We start from the raw sequence: 18,720 nt of genomic DNA on the forward strand, positions 1-18,720 counted from the left end.
TTGTTTTTATTGTTGTTGTTAGAGGTACAATCTCTTTGTCACTCAGGCTGGAGTGCAGTGGCACAATCATAGCTCACTGCAGCCTCGAACTCCTGGGCTCAAGGGCCCTCCTGCCTTGGCCTCCCAAAGTGCCAGGATTACAAGCATGAGCCACCACACCCTGCCTCACTGAATTTTTTTACATTAAAAATTTTAATTTTATTTGTTAATGGTACAAAACACTTTTGCTCTGTAAACATTAATATTTCTTTTTTTTCTTTTTTTATTATTATTATACTTTAAGTTTTAGGGTACATGTGCACAATGTGCACGTTAGTTACATATGTATACATGTGCCGTGCTGGTGTGCTGCACCCATTAACTCGTCATTTAGCATTAGGTATATCTCCTAATGCTATCCCTCCCCCCTCCCCCCACCAACATTAATATTTCTAGTGAGAGCAATATGACTGAATATGCATCATTTTTAAAATCTTCACTTAACACAAGCAATAAACTATCTTAAAGTCTTAAATCAAGACTATTTTAATACCTATTTCCCAGTTTCATTTTTTAAAATTTCAAAATTACAGAAAAATTAAAAGAATAGCACAATTAATAGCTATATATCCTTTGCCAATTGTTAATATTTTGGCATATTCCCTTTAACTCTTTTTTATCTATTTATCTATCTTCTATCTTTGTTTTGTTTTCCTGAACCACTTAATAGATGCAGTCATTTTGACACTTCACCTGAAAATCTTCACCATGTATCTCTGCAAAACAAGGGGATTCTTATATGAATAAAATACCTGGAAAACAGCTTTTATACAACATCGTTATCTAACAGAGTCCATATTCAAATTTCCTTGATTTTCCTGAACTATGTCCTTTATTGCTTTAATTTTCCTTATATAGAATCCAATCCGGGATCACACATTATATTTAGTCATTTCAGCCCTTTAGTCTTCTTTTTTGCCTTTCATGATACTGACAGTTTGTAATGTTTCAGGCCAGTTGTCTTGTAGAATGTCTCACAATTTGGTTAGTCTGATAATTTATTCAAGAACAGATCCTCGTGAAATATTATTATTATTAGAAAAACTACACAGGTGATGTTTTGTATTTGTCAGGGCATCACATCAGGAGACTCATTGATTGTTTTTAAAAAATCAGCATAAGGCCGGGCGAGGTGGCTCATGCCTGTAATCCCAACACTTTGGGAGGCCGAGGCGGGCAGATCACCTGAGGTCAGGAGTTCAAGACCAGCCTGACCAACATGGAGAAACCCCATCTCTACTAATAATACAAAAATTAGCCAGGCGTGGTGGTGCACACCTATAGTCCCAGCTACTAGGGAGGCTGAGTCATGAGAATTGCTTGAACCCAGGAGGCAGAGGTTGCAGAGAGCCGAGATCACGCCATTACACTCCAGCCTGGACAAGAGCAAAACTCTGTCTCACAAAAAAAAAAAAAAAAAAAATCAGTTTAACTGAGGTATAACTTAGATATAATAAAATTCACTGATTTTAAATGTAAAATTAGATGAGTATTAGCAAACATATAGTCATGAAACTACCACTTCAACTATGATTAAGAATATCTGCAACATCCCTAAGGGCTCCCATGTACCTCTTTGCATTCAATCCCCTGCCCACATCCCTGGCATCTACTGATCTGCTGTCCCTATAGTCTTGGCTTTTCTAGAACGTCCTATGAGTAGATCATACTGACTTCTCTTGTCTGTATTCCTTCACTTAACATAGGGCATTTGAGATACATCCATGTGATTGCATATATCAATAATTTGTTCCTTTTATTAGTTAGTAATTGATTGTATGGATGTATCAGTGTGTGTATCCATTCACCAGTTGATTGACACTTTGATTCTTGCCAATTTGGGGATACCATTAACAAAGCTGCTATGAATATTTCAGTACAAGTCTTTGTGTGAACATATGTTTTCATTTCTCTTGGGCATATACCTAGGCATGGGATCACTGCTTCGTATGGTATGTTTAATTTTGTAAGAAACTCCCAAACTGTTCTCCAAAGTGACTATATCATTTTTGCATTTCCACCAGTTGCTCTGCATCCTAGCCAGCTCTTGATATTTTTTTAAACTTTATTTTAGCCATTCTAATAGGATATGTAATGACGGCACATGTGGCTTTAATTTGCATTTCCTTAATGGCAAATGATGTTGAACTCCTTTTCATGTGTTTATTTACCACCCAAATAGCTTCCTTAGTGAAGTTATCTCTTCAAGTCCTTGGCCTAGTTTTTAAATTGGGTTGTTATCTTAATGTTGAGTTTTAAAAGTTCTTCATATATTTTGGATATGTCTTTGTTAGATATGTGATTTACAAATGCTTTCTCCCAGTCTGTGACTTGCCTAATTTTCTTAATCATTTCTTTTGGACAAAATTATAAATTTTGATCAAGTTCATCACATTTTTCTGTGTTTCATGTTCATTAATCTTTTCTTCTGCAGTGTCTAATCTGCTGCTATTCCCATCCAGTGTGTTTTTTTGGCCCTTTTAATATCTTCCTTGCTCCTTATCATATTCATGTTTTCCTTTGCCTTATTGAACATATGGATATATTAGCTGTTTTAATTTTGTAGTGTTCTTCAAATAGCTTTGTTAATCTAAGGTTATTCCTGGGTCTTCTAAGAGATTGCATTATTATGAAAGTGATTTCTTTCATTATGTTTTCTAGTTATTGCTGATTTACCAGAAAGCTGATTTCTATATATATTTATATATACATATATATGTACACCTTATATGCATAACTTTTCTGAATTATTTAATTATAAGACGATCTTTAAAAATTATTCTCTTGGTTTCTCTCTGTAGACTATCCTTTCATCTGAAAATAAGAATTATCCTATCCAATAAGCTTATCCTATCTGATAGTACTACTTCTCATTTCTGTTATGTATCTTATAATCTTTGCTTATATATTTCCGTAAATAATAACAAATAATAATAGTGACGCTGGCTATCCTTGCTTAAGATTTAACATGAATATCATTTTTCACTGTTAAGAATGATGTTTGCTATTACTTTGAAATAAATCTTCCCTATCTTGCTAAGAAAGTATTCACACATTGCTAACTTTTGAAGCAGTTTCATAAGAAATGAGTGGAGTTTATCTAATGTATTGTTGGCATTTAATGTGAAGATCACATGCCTTAAGATGTAATACATTAACTGATTCTAAATATTTAACAATTTTTTACTGCTGTGACGTAGCCTATTTTGTTACAGTGAATTATCCTTTTAATATACTGTTGGATCTGATTTAATGATACTTTAAGATATTTGCATGTATAAGTGACATTGAATATCATTTTCCTTTTCACACTATTTTTAATGTGTTATGAAATGAATGTTATGTGAGTTTTACAAAAATAACTAGTTTTCTATTTTTAGTGTGGTAGTTAAGGGTACAGACTCTAGAGCTAGACTGTATAAACTTGAATCCAAGATTCACCACTTTACTAGCTGAGCGATAATAGGCAAGTTACTTAATCTCCTTAGTTTTCTTTTTAAAAAATATTTTTCTAATTTCTTAGCATATATTTGTACATAATATTCCCTATAATTTTATAACGCTGTCTATATCCTCTATTACATGTATGATTCTCCATTTCATTATATGTAATATTTACATATTATTTTTATAGAGCTGATTCCTGAATTTTATTACAAAATTCTACTGATTGCTGTTTCTTTTTTTTTTTTTTTTTTTTTCTTTTTGAGAAAGAGTTTTACTCTTGTCACCGCGGCTGGAGTGCAATGGCCGATCTCGGCTCACTGTGCAACCTCCGCTTCCCAGGTTCAAGCGATTCTCCTGCCTCAGCCTCCTGAGTAGTAGCTGGGATTACAGGCGCCCACCACAACGCGTGGCTAATTTTTTGTGTTTTTAGTAGAGATGGGATTTCACCACGTTGGCCAGGCTGGTCTCGAACTCCTGACCTCAGGTGATCCACCCGCCTAGGCCTCCCAAAGTGCTGGGATTACAGGCGTGAGCCACTGCGCCCAGCCTATTTCTGATTTTAAATTCATGTTTTTCTTCCTCCAGCTTTTGATAGCGTTTTATCTAATTTGTTTATACACGTGCTTTATATAATACTTTAGAAATTTAAGCTATGAGTTTATCTTTAAATACGACTTTATTCATATTCCATAAATTGTACAGGTTTCTTTTACAACTTTACTGAAGTATAACTGATACACAGTGAACAATACTAATCCACTTTCTGTCAGTATAGACAAGTTTGCATTCTTTGGAAACTTATGTAAATGAAATCACATAGTATGTATGATTTTATTTCTGGTTTTTCACTAACCACTTTTACTTTGAGATTCATCCATATTCATGACATGTATCAATAGTGCATTTTTTGGATATATTGCTATTTATTCATTTACCTGGAAATTTGGGTTGTTTCCAGTTTTTAACTCTTATAAATAAAGCTGTTATGACATTTGTATGTAAGACTTTATGTGGAAATGTGCTTTCATTTCTCTTGGGTAAATACCTAGGAGTAGAATAACTAGGAGGGTGTATGTTGAACGCTTTAAGAAACTACCAAATTGTTTTCCAAGATGGTCGTACTAGTTTGCATTCCCAACAGCAGCATGCCAGTTGCTCCACATCCTCACCAACAATTGCGATGATGTAATTTGAGATGTTCTATTAGGTATGTATTGTTATCTTATTATGGTTTTGGTTTGCATTTCCTTATTCATATTGAGCATCTTTTTATGTGCTTATTTGCCATCTGCATACCCTCCAGTACAATGCTGAGCAGAAGTAGTGAACGTGTACATCATATTTTCCTGATCTTAAAAGGAAAGCATTCAGTCTCTCACCTTTAAGTGTGATGTTAGCTGTAGGGTTTTTTGTAGGTGCTTTTTATCATGTTGAAGAGGTTCCCTTCTACTTTGCTGGGAGTTTTTAATCGGGAATTTTGGATTTTGTCAAATTCTTTTATGAAATCTATTGAAATAATCATGTAATTTTAAAAAATTTGCTACTAACATTGATTTTTTGAATGTTAAACCAACTTTGCACTAAGCTAAAGTCTGCTTGGTCATGATGTATTATCATTTTTATAGATTATTGGATTTTTCTAAAATTATGTTAAGAAATTTTGAATCATGTGAAGGTGAGCCCTTTGGCTTCCCAGCGATTGTATTTCCTCAGCTATTTGAAGGAGCTTGGTTAAGGTGGCCTATAAAAAACTTCCTAAAAAGAAATTAAGTCAGCTTGAGACTTCCTTCTTTGAGAAGACATTTAGGGTGGAGTAAGAAGTAAATTTTTAAAAAGGTATACGGACATTTTTTTCTACCTGTGCAATACCATAATTCAGAACTATTCCATACTGTTGTTCTGGAAAAATTTTGCTCGTGGAATGTCAATGTAATGACTGATATTAAAATGTCTGATAATGAAGCATCAAACAAAACTGTTGTTTAAAATCTTAAAAAAATAGAAAAAGATGAACAGGTATATATAAAAAGAGAGGGTGATGAATCAAATGTGATAAAATGTGCAAGAATCTGGGTGAAGGGGATACGGGAGTTCTTTGTACTGTCCTTGCAATGTTTCTGTACATTTAAAAATATTTCAAAATAAATTATTGGAAAAATAATTTTTTAGAAGAGAAAGTTTGGGTCGGGTGTGGTGGCTCATGCCTGTAATCCCAACACTTTGGGAGGCCAAGGTGGGCGGATCACCTGAGGTCAGGAGCTCGAGACCAGCCTGGCCAACATGGCGAAACCCCATCTCTTCTAAAAATACAAAAATTAGCTGGGTGTGGTGGCGCATGCCTGTAATCCCAGCTACTTGGGAGACTGAGGCAGGAGAATGGCTTGAACCCGGGAGGTGGAGTTTGCAATGAACCGAGATTGTGCCACTGCACTCCAACCTAGAAGACAGAGCAAAACTCTATCTAAAAAAAAAAAAAAAAAAGTTTGCATCTATGTTCACGAGGAATATTGATCTGTAGTTTCTTTTCCTTTAAATATCATTTTCTGGCTTTTGTATCAGATTAACATTCAACTGATAGAATGAGTTGGGAAGTATTCCATTCTCTTCAATTTTTTGGAAGAGTTTATGTAGAATCAGTATTATTTCTTTATGAAATGTTTGGTGCAATTCCCGAGTGAAGCCATTTTCCTTTTGCCTTTGCATTTCATCTGAATTTTAGAATCAGTATGTCAATTTCTACAAAAATGCTTACTCTCATTGTGATTGGGATTACAATGAATCTATAGATCAATTTGGAGAGAACTGCTCATGATAAACGCTTTCATTTTTTCTATATCTGAAAAAGTCTTTATTTTTGCCTTTCTTTAAATTTTTTTAAATTAACCTTTTATTTTTATATAGTAGTAGATTAACATGCAGTTGTAAGAAATAATACGGGGAAATCTCACGTAGCCCTTACCCAGGTCCCCCACTGGTAACGTCTTGAAAAACTATAGTACTGTATCACACCAGAATACTGACATTGATAGTGAAGAGACGGAGCATTTTCATTATCACAAGGATTCATCACTTGCCCTTTTGTATCTACACCCATTTCCTCTCCTCCCAACCTCTACACTACCCCTTTAAACTCTGGCAGCCACTGATCTGCTCCTCATTTCTACAATTTTGTCAAGAATTCTGTATAAATGGAATAATATAGTATGTAATCTTTGGGGATTGGCTTTTTTCACACGGTAATTCTCTGTAGACTCATCCAAGTTGTTACATTGTATCAACAATTCATTCCTTTTTATTGCTGAGTAGTATCCCACAGTATGGAGGTGCTGCAGTTAACCATTTACCCCTTGAAGGACAGTTAGGCTGTTTGGGTTAGTGTAAATAAAGCTACTATAACCATTCATATATAGGTTTTGTACCCAGGAGTGAAATTGCTGGGTCGTATGGTAGTTACATGTTTAAAGAAACTAGTAAGCTGTTTTACAGAGTGGCTGTACCATTTAACATTCCCACTATCAATGTATGAGTGATCCAGCTTTTCCACAACCAGCCAGTATTTTATGTTGCTGCTATTTTCATTTTTTTTAAACATTCTGATAGATGTGTAGTGATATCGCATTGTAACTTTGTTTGTGTTACCCCAATGGTTAAATGATGTTGAATGTCTTTTCATGTGCTTTTCATCTGTATGTCCTCCTTGGTGAAATGTTGGTTCGTGTCTTTTGTAATGGATTGAGTTTTGAGATTTATTTACATATTCTAGATACTCATCCTTTGTTGCATAGGTGGTTTGCAAAGATTTTCCCTGAGTCTGTAGCTTGTCTCTTCATCCTCTTAATAGGGTCTTTTGCAGAGCAAATGTTTAATTTTAAAAGTCCAATTTATATATTTTTTTCTTTTATGGATCACACTTTTGGTGTTAAGTCTAAGAACTCTTCACCTACCCTTTATCCTGAGTATTTTCTCCTGGGTTTTTTTCTACACCTTTTACGTGTTTACATTTTACCCTTAAGCCCATGATCCTTTTTGAGGTGATATTTGTACAAAGCATGAAGCTTACGTCAAGGCTTTTCTTTCTTTTTGCCTATAAATGTTCAGTTACTTCGGCACCACTTGGTGAAATTGATTTAGTATTTTTGTCAAAAATCAGTTGATGATATTTGTGTGAGTCTATTTCTGGGTTCTCTATCCACTTCCAATGATCTATGTTTCTATGCTCCTACCAATGCCAAACAGTCTTGATGATTGTAGCTATGTAATAAAAATATTTAAATCAGATAGACTGACTCCTCTACTTTGACCTTCTTCAAAATCATTTTAGCTTTTCTAGTTCCATTCTTTTTCCACATAAATTTTAAAATAATCTTGTCTATATCTACAAAAAGTGTTGCTGAACTTTTAGTGGGAATTGCATTATATTTGTATTTCAATTTGGGAGAATTTACATCTTTATTATATTGAGCCTTCCAGTTCATAGTCAACTGACATTTTTGAGGTGAAATTCGCATTGCATGAAATTAACCATTTTACAGTGTAAAATTAAGTGGCATTTAGTACATTCACCATGTTGTACAACCACCACCTGTGTCTAGTTCCAAAACATTTTCATTGTCCCCAAAGAAAACCCTGTCTTGATTAAGCAGTCACTCCCCATTCCTTCCTTCCTCCAGCTCACTCTGCTTTCTGTCTTGATGAACTTAACCTATTCTGGATATTGCATATCAATAAAGCCACACAATACGTGACCTTTTGTATCTGGTTTCTTTTAGTTAGCATGTTTTTGAGGTTCCTCCATGTTGTAGCATGTATCCATACCTCAATCCTTTTTTGACTAAATAATATTCCACAGTATATATATGCCATAATTTGCTCATCCATCTATAAATGTACATTTGGGTTGTTTTCTGCTAAGAACATTTGTGCATAAATATTTGAGTACCTGTTCTGCCTTCATTTTTGAAAGATATTTTTACTGGGCATAGAATTCTACATCGTCAGTTTTACTTTTCCAGTACTTTAAAGATATTGGTCCACTATCTTTTTTTTTTTTTTTTGAGATGGAGTCTCGCTCTGTCGCCCAGGCTGGAGTGCAGTGGCGCAATCTCGGCTCACTGCAAGCTCTGCCTCCCAGGTTAACGCCATTCTCCTGCTTCAGCCTCCCGAGTAGCTGGGACTACAGGCGCCCACCAACACGCCCTAATTTTTTGTATTTTTAGTAGAGATGGGGTTTCACCGTGTTAGCCAGGATGGTCTCGATCTCCTGACCTCGTGATCCGCCCGCCTCAGCCTCCCAAAGTGCTGGGATTACAGGCATGAGCCACCGCGCCCAGCTGGTCCCCTATCTTTTTGCTTGCATTGTTTCTGAAGAAAAATCTGCTGAAATCTTTATTTTTGTTCCTCTGTCCATAACATATAATTTTTCTGTGGCTGCTTTTAAGATTTTCAATCTATATCTAGTTTTGAGCAGTTTATGATGTTCCTTGGTCTGATTTTTCTTAATATTTCTTGTGCTTGTTTATAATATTCTTGGATTCATGTGTTTCTAGTTTTTATGAAATTTGAAAAACTTTAGGTCATTATTTCCCTGTCTTTCTTCTGCCTCTGCTACTATAATCACACATTAGAATGCCTTAAGTTGGCCCACAGTCCACTGCTGTGCTCATTTTTTTTCTTTATTCTTTCTCTTTGTCTTTTTTTTTTTTTTTTTTTTTTTTTTTTACAATCTTCTTACTCTTAGAGCTTCATTTTGGGATTTCTATTGCTAATCTTTTCTTCTGCAAAGTCTAATCTCCCATGAATCACATTTAAGGTATTTTTCATCTCACCTCACATACTGTAGTTTTTATCAGAAGTCCAGTCTTTTCTTATCTTCCATATCTCTCATTAACTTTTTGATCATATGGAAGATAGTTATAATAGCTGTTTGATTGTCCTTGTCGGCTAATTATAACATCTATGTCAGGTCTAGATCAGTTCCTATTGATTTTTTTTCCTCATTGTGAGTTGAAGTTTCCTTACCTATCCATGCCTGGTAATTTTTTTGCTGGATGCCATACCTTGTGAATTTTACCTTTTTAAGTGCTGGATATTTATGTATTCCTATAGATATTCTTCAGCTTTTTTTCTAGGACATGGCTAAATTACTTGGAAACAGTTTGATCCTTTTAGGTCTCTCTTTTGAAATTTGTTAGGTGGGATAACACCATGTTTCATCTAGGGTTAATTATTCCTCATTACTGAGGCAAGAACGTTCTGGGTACAATAGTTCATGAATTATAAGACTTTGCAGACAATTTGTTGAGAACAGGCATTATTACTATCTTTGTGTACCAAGTGTTATTTCTTCTAATCCTTTCAGGTGCTTCTTTCCCCAGTCTTGGGTAGTTTCCTTGCACACACGCACTGCTCAGTACTCAGCTAAATATGTGAGGAGCCCCCTACAGATCTTTGAAGTTCTATCTCTGTGCAGTTCTCTCCTCTCAAATAATCTGTCCTGTGAACTCTAGCTCCCTGGGTACTCTTCGACTCTTGGCCCTATCTCCTGTAGTGTAGTCATGGGGTCTGCTATATTCTACTTGGTTTACCTCTTCCCTCAACATTGGCAAGAAACTCTCTCTAGGCAGTAATCTAGGGCAAAAGTGAGGTTCACCACTTTCCTCTTTCTCATGGATCACTCTCCTTCATTGCCTGAAGTCCAGTATCTTGAAAATAATTGTTTCATATATCTTGAACAGTTTTTTAGTTGTTTCAGGTAAGAGGATAAATCTGGTCCCCCATACTATATCTTGGCTTGAAGCAGAACTCTAATGAACAGTAATACTTTTAAAAATCATTATTTCAAGAATATTATTGATAATTTGGGTGCATTCCCCTCAGTGGCTTATTCTCATCACTTCCTTGGAAGTCCTTCTGCAGCTTGAGGATACTCGAAATCATGTGGATATCAATTTAAAAGACTATTAGAAACCAGGAGTGGATTAAATTGTTAAATAACTTACAGAACATTATGTATGTTGGACAACTCCTCTATACCATTCCAAAATCCTCTTAGCCTCTCCCTTTACTCCAGGCATTGCTGCAGCACCCAGTTCCATTCACACTTTGACTGGCTTCACATGGGTGCAATTGGACAGTGCCCCTCCTTGGCTGGTTCCATACACTTCTCACTTCCTTTCCTGGGCTTGGGTCCATCACTAGGAACCTCCTCTGTATTAGACATAGACAACCAGAAAGTGTGAGGGAGTTTAACACACATGGAGCTGCTCTTGACCAGTGGGGAACAGGGGCCAATAGATAACTGATTTCCTCCTTTGACTGTTGAGCAGACACTTCTGAGACTCATTTCTTAACACTTTACAAGAGATCCCAGGTGGAGTGAGCACCAATTTTCTATAGTGGTGGCCAACTCTATTTTTGCTTAGATTGGCTCTTTTCCTCCTTCCCTGTTCCACTCTGCTTCTTGTGCACAACTGCTTCCTGGAATCACACCTCTAAATAAACTACCTGCCAACAAGACTTAATCTTTGGATCTGCTCTTAGGGGAAGCCAGCGTAATATGACAACATAGAATATTGACATGTATATATGCATATATTAATCTAGTTTGGATGTAGTTATGCAATGATACTTTTGAAAACTAATGTGAAATAGTACCCACAGCAATTCTGAAAGTTCACTGAAAATAAATGGTTTTAAAAAATCAAATTTAAAATATCAAATCAAGCATTTATTGAGTGCTTACTATATATAAGGCATCATGCTAAACATTGTGGAAACTAGCAAGAAGTAGAATTATCATGCATATGAAGCCAAAGAGAAAAATGTTTAGAACACTACCAACTAAATTGCCACTAGAACTGGCACTAGAACTAGAACACTACCAACTAAAAATTATATAACTACTGTTTTTTTGTTTTGTTTTGTTTTCTGTTTTTGAGATGGAGTCTCACTGTGTCTCCCAGGTCTCGAATTCCTGGACTCAAGTGATCCACCTGACTTGGCCTCCCAACATCAAGTGGCTAGGATTACAGGTATGAGCCACTGTGCCTGGCCCAGTCTTTTTCAAATCAATTGTGCCACATAACATAACTTAATTATGGTAGTGACTGTCCTATCATATTCATGATTCACAACCATATTCAAATGGGAAGGGATTATATAAAGGTATGGGTCACTGGCAGACATCTTAGAATTCTGCCCACCACATTCTTGTTCCCATCAGTCAGAGTCAAAAACTTTACTAATGATGAAGAATTGGGTAGAGTACTAAGAAGGGTTTGCCTCAGTTTTGGGAAAAAATTAGCCCTTAACTAAAGGCTGCTCTTGTCTTGCCTAACAAAGCTTAAAAGCATGACCTTAAAGAAGGAAATTGTTTCCAAGTAACTTAACCATACCCTAGAACAAAGCTCACAACTGTTTAAGAGAATGCAAATATATTCAGCACACCACAAAATAAAAGTCTAAATTTTGGCATCTAAAAAAAAATTAGCAAGCATGCAAAAAGCAGGAAGATATTATCCATAATGGGGAGAAAAATCACTCAAAACAGACACGGAAATTGCTTAGATGATAAAATTAGTAGATAAGGATATTTGAACCATTATTATAACTTTATTCCATATATACATGAAGCTAGAGGAAAAACTGAGCATGTTAAGTAGGGACATTAAAGATATAAAAAGACCTAAATCTAACACCATGTACAGTACAAGATGAAAAATATAGTGGGTGGGATTAATGGCAGATTAGATGCTACAGAAAAAATTATTAATGAACTTGAAAACTAAGCAAAAGACACTATCCAATATGAACCACACACACACACACACACACACAAATGAGAAAAGGGTGAACAAAGCATCAGTGACCACGGGACAGCTTTAAGCAGCCTAATATATATGTAATAGGAGTCACCAATGGAAAAGAGAGGAGTGGTAACTGAAAAAGCACTTGGGCCAGGCACAGTGGCTCATGCCTGTAATCCCAGCACTTGGGGAGGCTGAGGCAAGCAGATCACCTGAGGTCAGGAGTTCAAGACCAGCCTGGTCAACATGGTGAAACCCTGTCTCTACTAAAAATATAAAAATTAGCCAGGTGTGGTGGCGGGCACCTGTAATCCCAGCTACTTGGGAGGCTAAGGCAGGAGAATCACTTGAACCCAGGAGGCAGAGGTTGCAGTGACCTGAGACTGTGCCATTGCACTCCAGCTGGGCAACAAGAGCAAAACTCCGTCTCAAAAAAAAAAAAAAAAGGCACTTGAAGAAAACATGGCCAAACATTTTCCAAATTTTATGAAAACTATAAATCTAAGGAACCAAGAAGCTCAACAAATCCCAAGCACAAGAAAACTAGCCCAAGGCTCATCATAAACAAATTGTTTAAAACTAGTGATAAATAGAAAATGTTGAAATTAGCCAAAGAGAAAACATATATTACATACAGAGGGACAAAAATAAAGTTGACAGATTTCTCATGTGAAACAATGTAAGCCAGAAATAAGGGGAGCAATGTACTTAAAATATAGAAAGAAGAAACTTTCAACTTGGGCATTTATACCCTGTGAAAATATCTTTCTAAAATGAAAGCAAAATAAAGACATTTTAAGACATTTAAAAAGAAAGCAAAATAATTCATCACCAACTGACCCATACTACAAGAAATGTTAAACGAAGTATTTTAGGCACAAGAGAAATGATAGCAGATGGAAATATGGATCTGCACAAAGGATTAAAAAGCACAAGAAATGGTAACTACATAGATAACTATATTAGTTTTTTCTTGCTATTTAAATCTCTTTAAAAGATAGTTGACTATTAAATAAAAATAGCAATGCAGTGTGGGGCTTAAAACATATGAAAAGTAAGGTAATAATAGCACAAAATTTAATAGGGGAGAAATGGATGTATACTATTTTAAGATTAGTATACTATACCATACATCACTGGAAGGTAGATAGTGCTAAGTTAAAGGCATATACTGCAAACCCTAAAACAACCGATATAATAACAAATTGAAGAGTTACAATGAAAGGGTCCAGAATAAGCCACTGTGGCATAAAAATTATTTTGAGCTGAAGGCATTTGAGCTCCTGAAAAACTTTCTCTGCCTAAAAGCAGTGCCTCCCAAAAGAACTCAATTGTCATAAATCCCCTCCCCAGAAGCAACTGTCTACCAGATTGCTTCATTAGTAAATTCTACTAAATGTTTAAGGAAGAAATAATACCAATTCTATACAAACTCTTCCATAAAATTGAAAAGGAAGGAATATTTCCCAACTTATTCTATGAGGCCAACATTATCACGAAACCAAAACCAGACAAAGACATGACAAGAAAAGAAAACTGTGGATTAATGTCCTTCATAGATTTTCATAGGAGAAAAAGTTTAAACAAAATTTCAGCAAATTTAATCCAGCAATTTATAAGAAGGATAACACATCGTGACCTAATAGGGTTTATTCCAGTAATGCACAGTTGGTTTCAAAATTTTAATATTCAAAATTCAATGTCATTTTCAATTAAAAAGTGGACAAAGGATTCAAGTAGTCATTTCTCTAAAGAAAATTTACAAATGGCCAAAAAACACAGAAAAGATGCTTAACATCATTAGTCTTCAGGGAAATACAAATCAAACGAGCTACCAGTTCACATGCAGCAGGATAGCTATTTTAAAAAATGGAAAATAACATGTGTTGGTGAAGATGTGAAGAGAGTGGAACCCTCATACCTTTAAGGTGGGAATATGAAATAGTTCAGTCACTATGGAAAACAATTTGGCAGTTCCTCAAAAAGTTAAATGGAGAATGACTATATGACCCTAGACTTCTACTCCTAGGTATATACTCAAAAGAACTGAAAACTAGTACTCAAACAAAATACATGTGCACACATGTTTATATAGCAACACTATTCATAAAAGCCAAAAGGTGAAAAGAACCCAAATGTCCAGTGATGCGTGAATGGATATACAAATTGTGGTATATCCATACAATAAAATATTGTTCAGCCACAAAAAGAAATGAAGTCGCAATACATGCTACAACATGGACGACCAAAAACATTATGCTAAGCGAAAGAAGCCAGATACAAAGGTCACATACTGTATGATTCCATTTATATGAAATATTTAGAGTAAGTAAACTCATAAAGACAGAAAGGAGATTACTCGTTGCCAGGGGGCTGAGGGCAAGAGGTATAGAGAGTGACTGCTTCACAGGTATGGGGTTTCCTTTTGTGGTGATAAAAATATTTTGGAACTAGAGATGGTGGTAGCACAACATTGTGAATGTACTAAATGCCACCATATTTTACAATTTAAAATGGTTAATTTTATATGAATTTTATCTTAATTAAAAAAACATTTAAAAATTAGTCATTTACTATATTAAATAATTACTATATTTAAAAAGAAAAATATGATTATCTTAACAGATGCAGCAAAATGTTTAACAAAATCCAAACTCCATTCCTGATAAAATCTCTCAGCAAAATAGAAATAGAAGGGAGCTTGCTAAGCCTGATAAAGGATGTCTACTAACATCCTACAGCTAACATTATACTTAATGTTGAAACACTGAATGCTTTCCTTCTAAGTTCAGTGACAAGAAAGGGATGTCCACCCTCATCATCTCTATTCAGTGTTGTACTGGAAGTTCTAGCCAGTGCAATAAGACAAGAAAAGGAAATAAAAGGCATCCATATTTGAAATGAAGAAGTAAAACTTTATTCATGGACTAATATCATCTATATGAAAAATCTGATCATCTATGATTGTCTTTGTATTGTCCATGTGAAAAATCTGATGATGTCTAAAAAAAAGCTGCAAGACCAATAAATGAGTTTATTAAGGTTGAAGGATACAAGATCAATGTATAAAAATCAAATAAATTAAAAATGTATTTTATCTTCTAGCAACAAACAATCAAAAATTAAAACTTTCAAAAATTACCATTTACATTGGCATTAACAAATTTGAAATACTTAGCAAGGAATCTGTCAAATATGTGCAATACCTGCTCACTGGAAACTACAAAACATTGCTGAGATAAAGAAGCCTTAAATAAACAGAGTGATATACTGTGTTCATGGGCCAGAAGACTCAATATTATTAAGATAACAATTATTTTCAAATTGGTCTGTAGATTCAGTACAATCCCAATAAAAATCCCTAGCATGATTTTAGGATTGACCAGCTGATACATAAGAAATTGTAAAAGATCTAGAATAGCAAAAACTACTATGCAAAGAACAAAGTTGGAGAATTAATGCTACTGATTTCAAGGCTTATTAAAAAGCTATAGTAAACAAGACAGTGTCGCATTAATGTAAAGATCAGCACATAAATCAGTAGAACAGAATAGAAAATCCAGAAATAGATCCACACATAATTGACAACTGATTTTCTGCAACGGTCAATTCCCTGGAGACATGTTAATCTTTTCAACAAATGATGCTATAACAATTGGATATCCATATACCAAAAAAAAAAAAAACTTGGAGCCATACTTTGTACTGTACACAAAAATGAACTTGAAATGGATTATAGACTTAAATGAAAAACCTAAAACTTCAAAACTTCTAGAAGGAAACACAGAAAAAAACCTCTGTGAACTTGGTTTATACAAAGATTTACTAAGTATAACACCAACAACATAATCCATGAAAGAATAAATTAATAAAATAGACTTCATCAGAATTAAAACCTTTTGCCTTCCAAAAGACCCTGTTAAGAAAATGTAAAGACTTTTGAGAAGTGTCTGTTCATATCCTTCGCCCACTTTTTGATGGGGTTGTTTTTTTCTTGTAAATTTGTTTTGAGTTCATTGTAGATTCTGGATATTAGACCTTTGTCAGATGAGTAGATTGCAAAAATTTTCTCCCATTCTGTAGGTTGCCTGTTCACTCTGATGGTAGTTTCTTTTGCTGTGCAGAAGCTCTTTAGTTTAATTAGATCCCATTTGTCAATTTTGGCTTTTGTTGCCATTGCTTTTGGTGTTTTAGACATGAAGTCCTTGCAAAGGATATGAACAGACACTTCTCAAAAGAAGACATTTATGCAGCCAAAAGACACATGAAAAAATGCTCATCATCACTGGCCACCAGAGAAATGCAAATCAAAACCACAATGAGATACCATCTCACACCAGTTAGAATGGTGATCATTAAAAAGTCAGGAAATAACAGGTGCTGGAGAGGATGTGGAGAAACAGGAACACTTTTACACTGTTGGTGGGACTGTAAACTAGTTCAACCATTGTGGAAGTCAGTGTGGTGATTCCTCAGTGATCTAGAACTAGAAATACCATTTGACCCAGCCATCCCATTACTGGGTATATACCCAAAGGATTATAAAACATGCTGCTATAAAGACACATGCACACGTATGTTTATTGCGGCACTATTCACAATAGCAAAGACTTGGAACCAACCCAAATGTCCAACAATGATAGACTGGATTAAGAAAATGTGGCACATATACACCATGGAATACTATGCAGCCATAAAAAAGGATGAGTTCATGTCCTTTGTAGGGACATGGATGAAGCTGGAAACCATGATTCTCAGCAAACTATGGCAAGGACAAAAAACCAAACACCGCATGTTCTCACTCATAGGTGGGAATTGAACAATGAGAACACATGGACACAGGAAGGGGAACATCACACACCGGGGCCTGTTGTGGGGTGGGGGAAGGGGGGAGGGATAGCATTAGGAGATATACTTAATGTTAAATGAAGAGTTAATGGGTGCAGCACACCAACATGGCACATGTATACATATGTAACAAACCTGCACGTTGTGCACCTGTACCCTAAAACTTAAAGTATAATAAAAAAAAAAAAAGGGCAGAGATAAAACAAACTGGAAAAAACAAAAACAAAACAAATCAGGAACCTGTGGTACTATAACAAAAGATCTAACATTCATATTAAAAAAAAAAAAAAAAGAAAATGTAAAGACAACTATAGTCCGAGATAAAATATTTGGAAATCACACATCAGATAAAAAGCCTGTGTTCAGAACATATAAGGAACTCTCAAAACTCAATCAGAAGAATAGAAACAATCACAGTGAGCTACAGTCTTTCCTTGATATCTGTGGACGATTGGCTCCAGGACCTCCTGCAGATACCCAAATTTGTGGATGCTCAAGTCCCTGATATACAAAGTGGCATAGGAGTTTACATATAACCTGTACACGTCCTCCCATATACCTTAAATCATCTCTAGATTACTTATAATACCTAATACAATGTAAGCACCATGTAAGTAGTTGTTATACTGCATTGTTTAGAAAATGACAAGGCAAAAACGTCTGTGCATGTCAGTACAAATGCAATTTTTAAAAAATGTTTTCTACCTGCAGTTGGTTGAATCAACATATGTGGAACCCATGGAGATGAACAATTGACTGTACTACTACACAGCTATTAGAATGGCTAAAATTTGAAAGATTAACCATAACAAGTGTAGGGGTAGAAATGTGTACTACCTTTCCTCACGGTAAGAGTCATGGCCAACACTCCTATAACAAAAGACAGGTTAACAAGAGAAAAGCATAACAAATTTATTTAATCAAGGTTCTATGTGACATGGGAGCCTTCAGACCCAAAGACCCAGGACAAACTGTCTATTTTTATGCTTAGGTTTGATGAAGAATGAACAGCTGTGTGGAAATGTGATTGGACAAAAAGGTACAATCTAATGGTAATGGACTGAAGGGGGAAGCTCAGTAAGGCCTGTTCATTCATATGCTTTTTGGCCTCTTTGTGTAGCATTTCTTTCCTCTGGGCATAGGACAGGACACTTGTCACATGAGGGTCTCCAAGGGAAAAGGGGGAAGGTCAGAGAACGACCTTTCTAGGTTCTATGACCTGCATTGGGGAAGAGGAATTCTGGTTTCTATGACACTTTTCTAGGAGAAAACTGGGGATAGAGAGAGGAGGGCAGGAGAGGGTCAGAGAGACCTTGCCTCTGAGGACTTCAAACCTCCTTTAAAGTACTCAGCACATCAAGGTACTAAACTTTGGGGTATTGTGTTTTTGTTACTGGAAAGGGGTCCCAATCCAGATGCCAAGAGAGGGTTCTTGGACTTCATGCAAGGAAGAATTTGGGATGAGTCCATAAAGTGAAAGCAAGTTTATTAAGAAAGTAAAGAATAAAAGAATGGCTACTCTATTGGCAGAGCAGTGGCATGGGCTGCTCGACTGAGTATACTTAGAGTTATTTCTTGATAA

The 18,720-nt window shown here is 35.5% G+C and overlaps 1 pseudogene; it reads right to left on the reverse strand.

Moving 5' to 3' along the window:
• LOC129529802 (uncharacterized) overlaps positions 1-16,515 on the reverse strand; it is a 40,003-nt pseudogene extending 23,488 nt beyond the window's left edge.
• Positions 16,516-18,720: the final 2,205 nt, after the last annotated feature.

Source organism: Gorilla gorilla, chromosome X, assembly GCF_029281585.2.
Source record: "Gorilla gorilla gorilla isolate KB3781 chromosome X, NHGRI_mGorGor1-v2.1_pri, whole genome shotgun sequence".
Taxonomy (NCBI): Eukaryota; Metazoa; Chordata; class Mammalia; order Primates; family Hominidae; genus Gorilla; species Gorilla gorilla.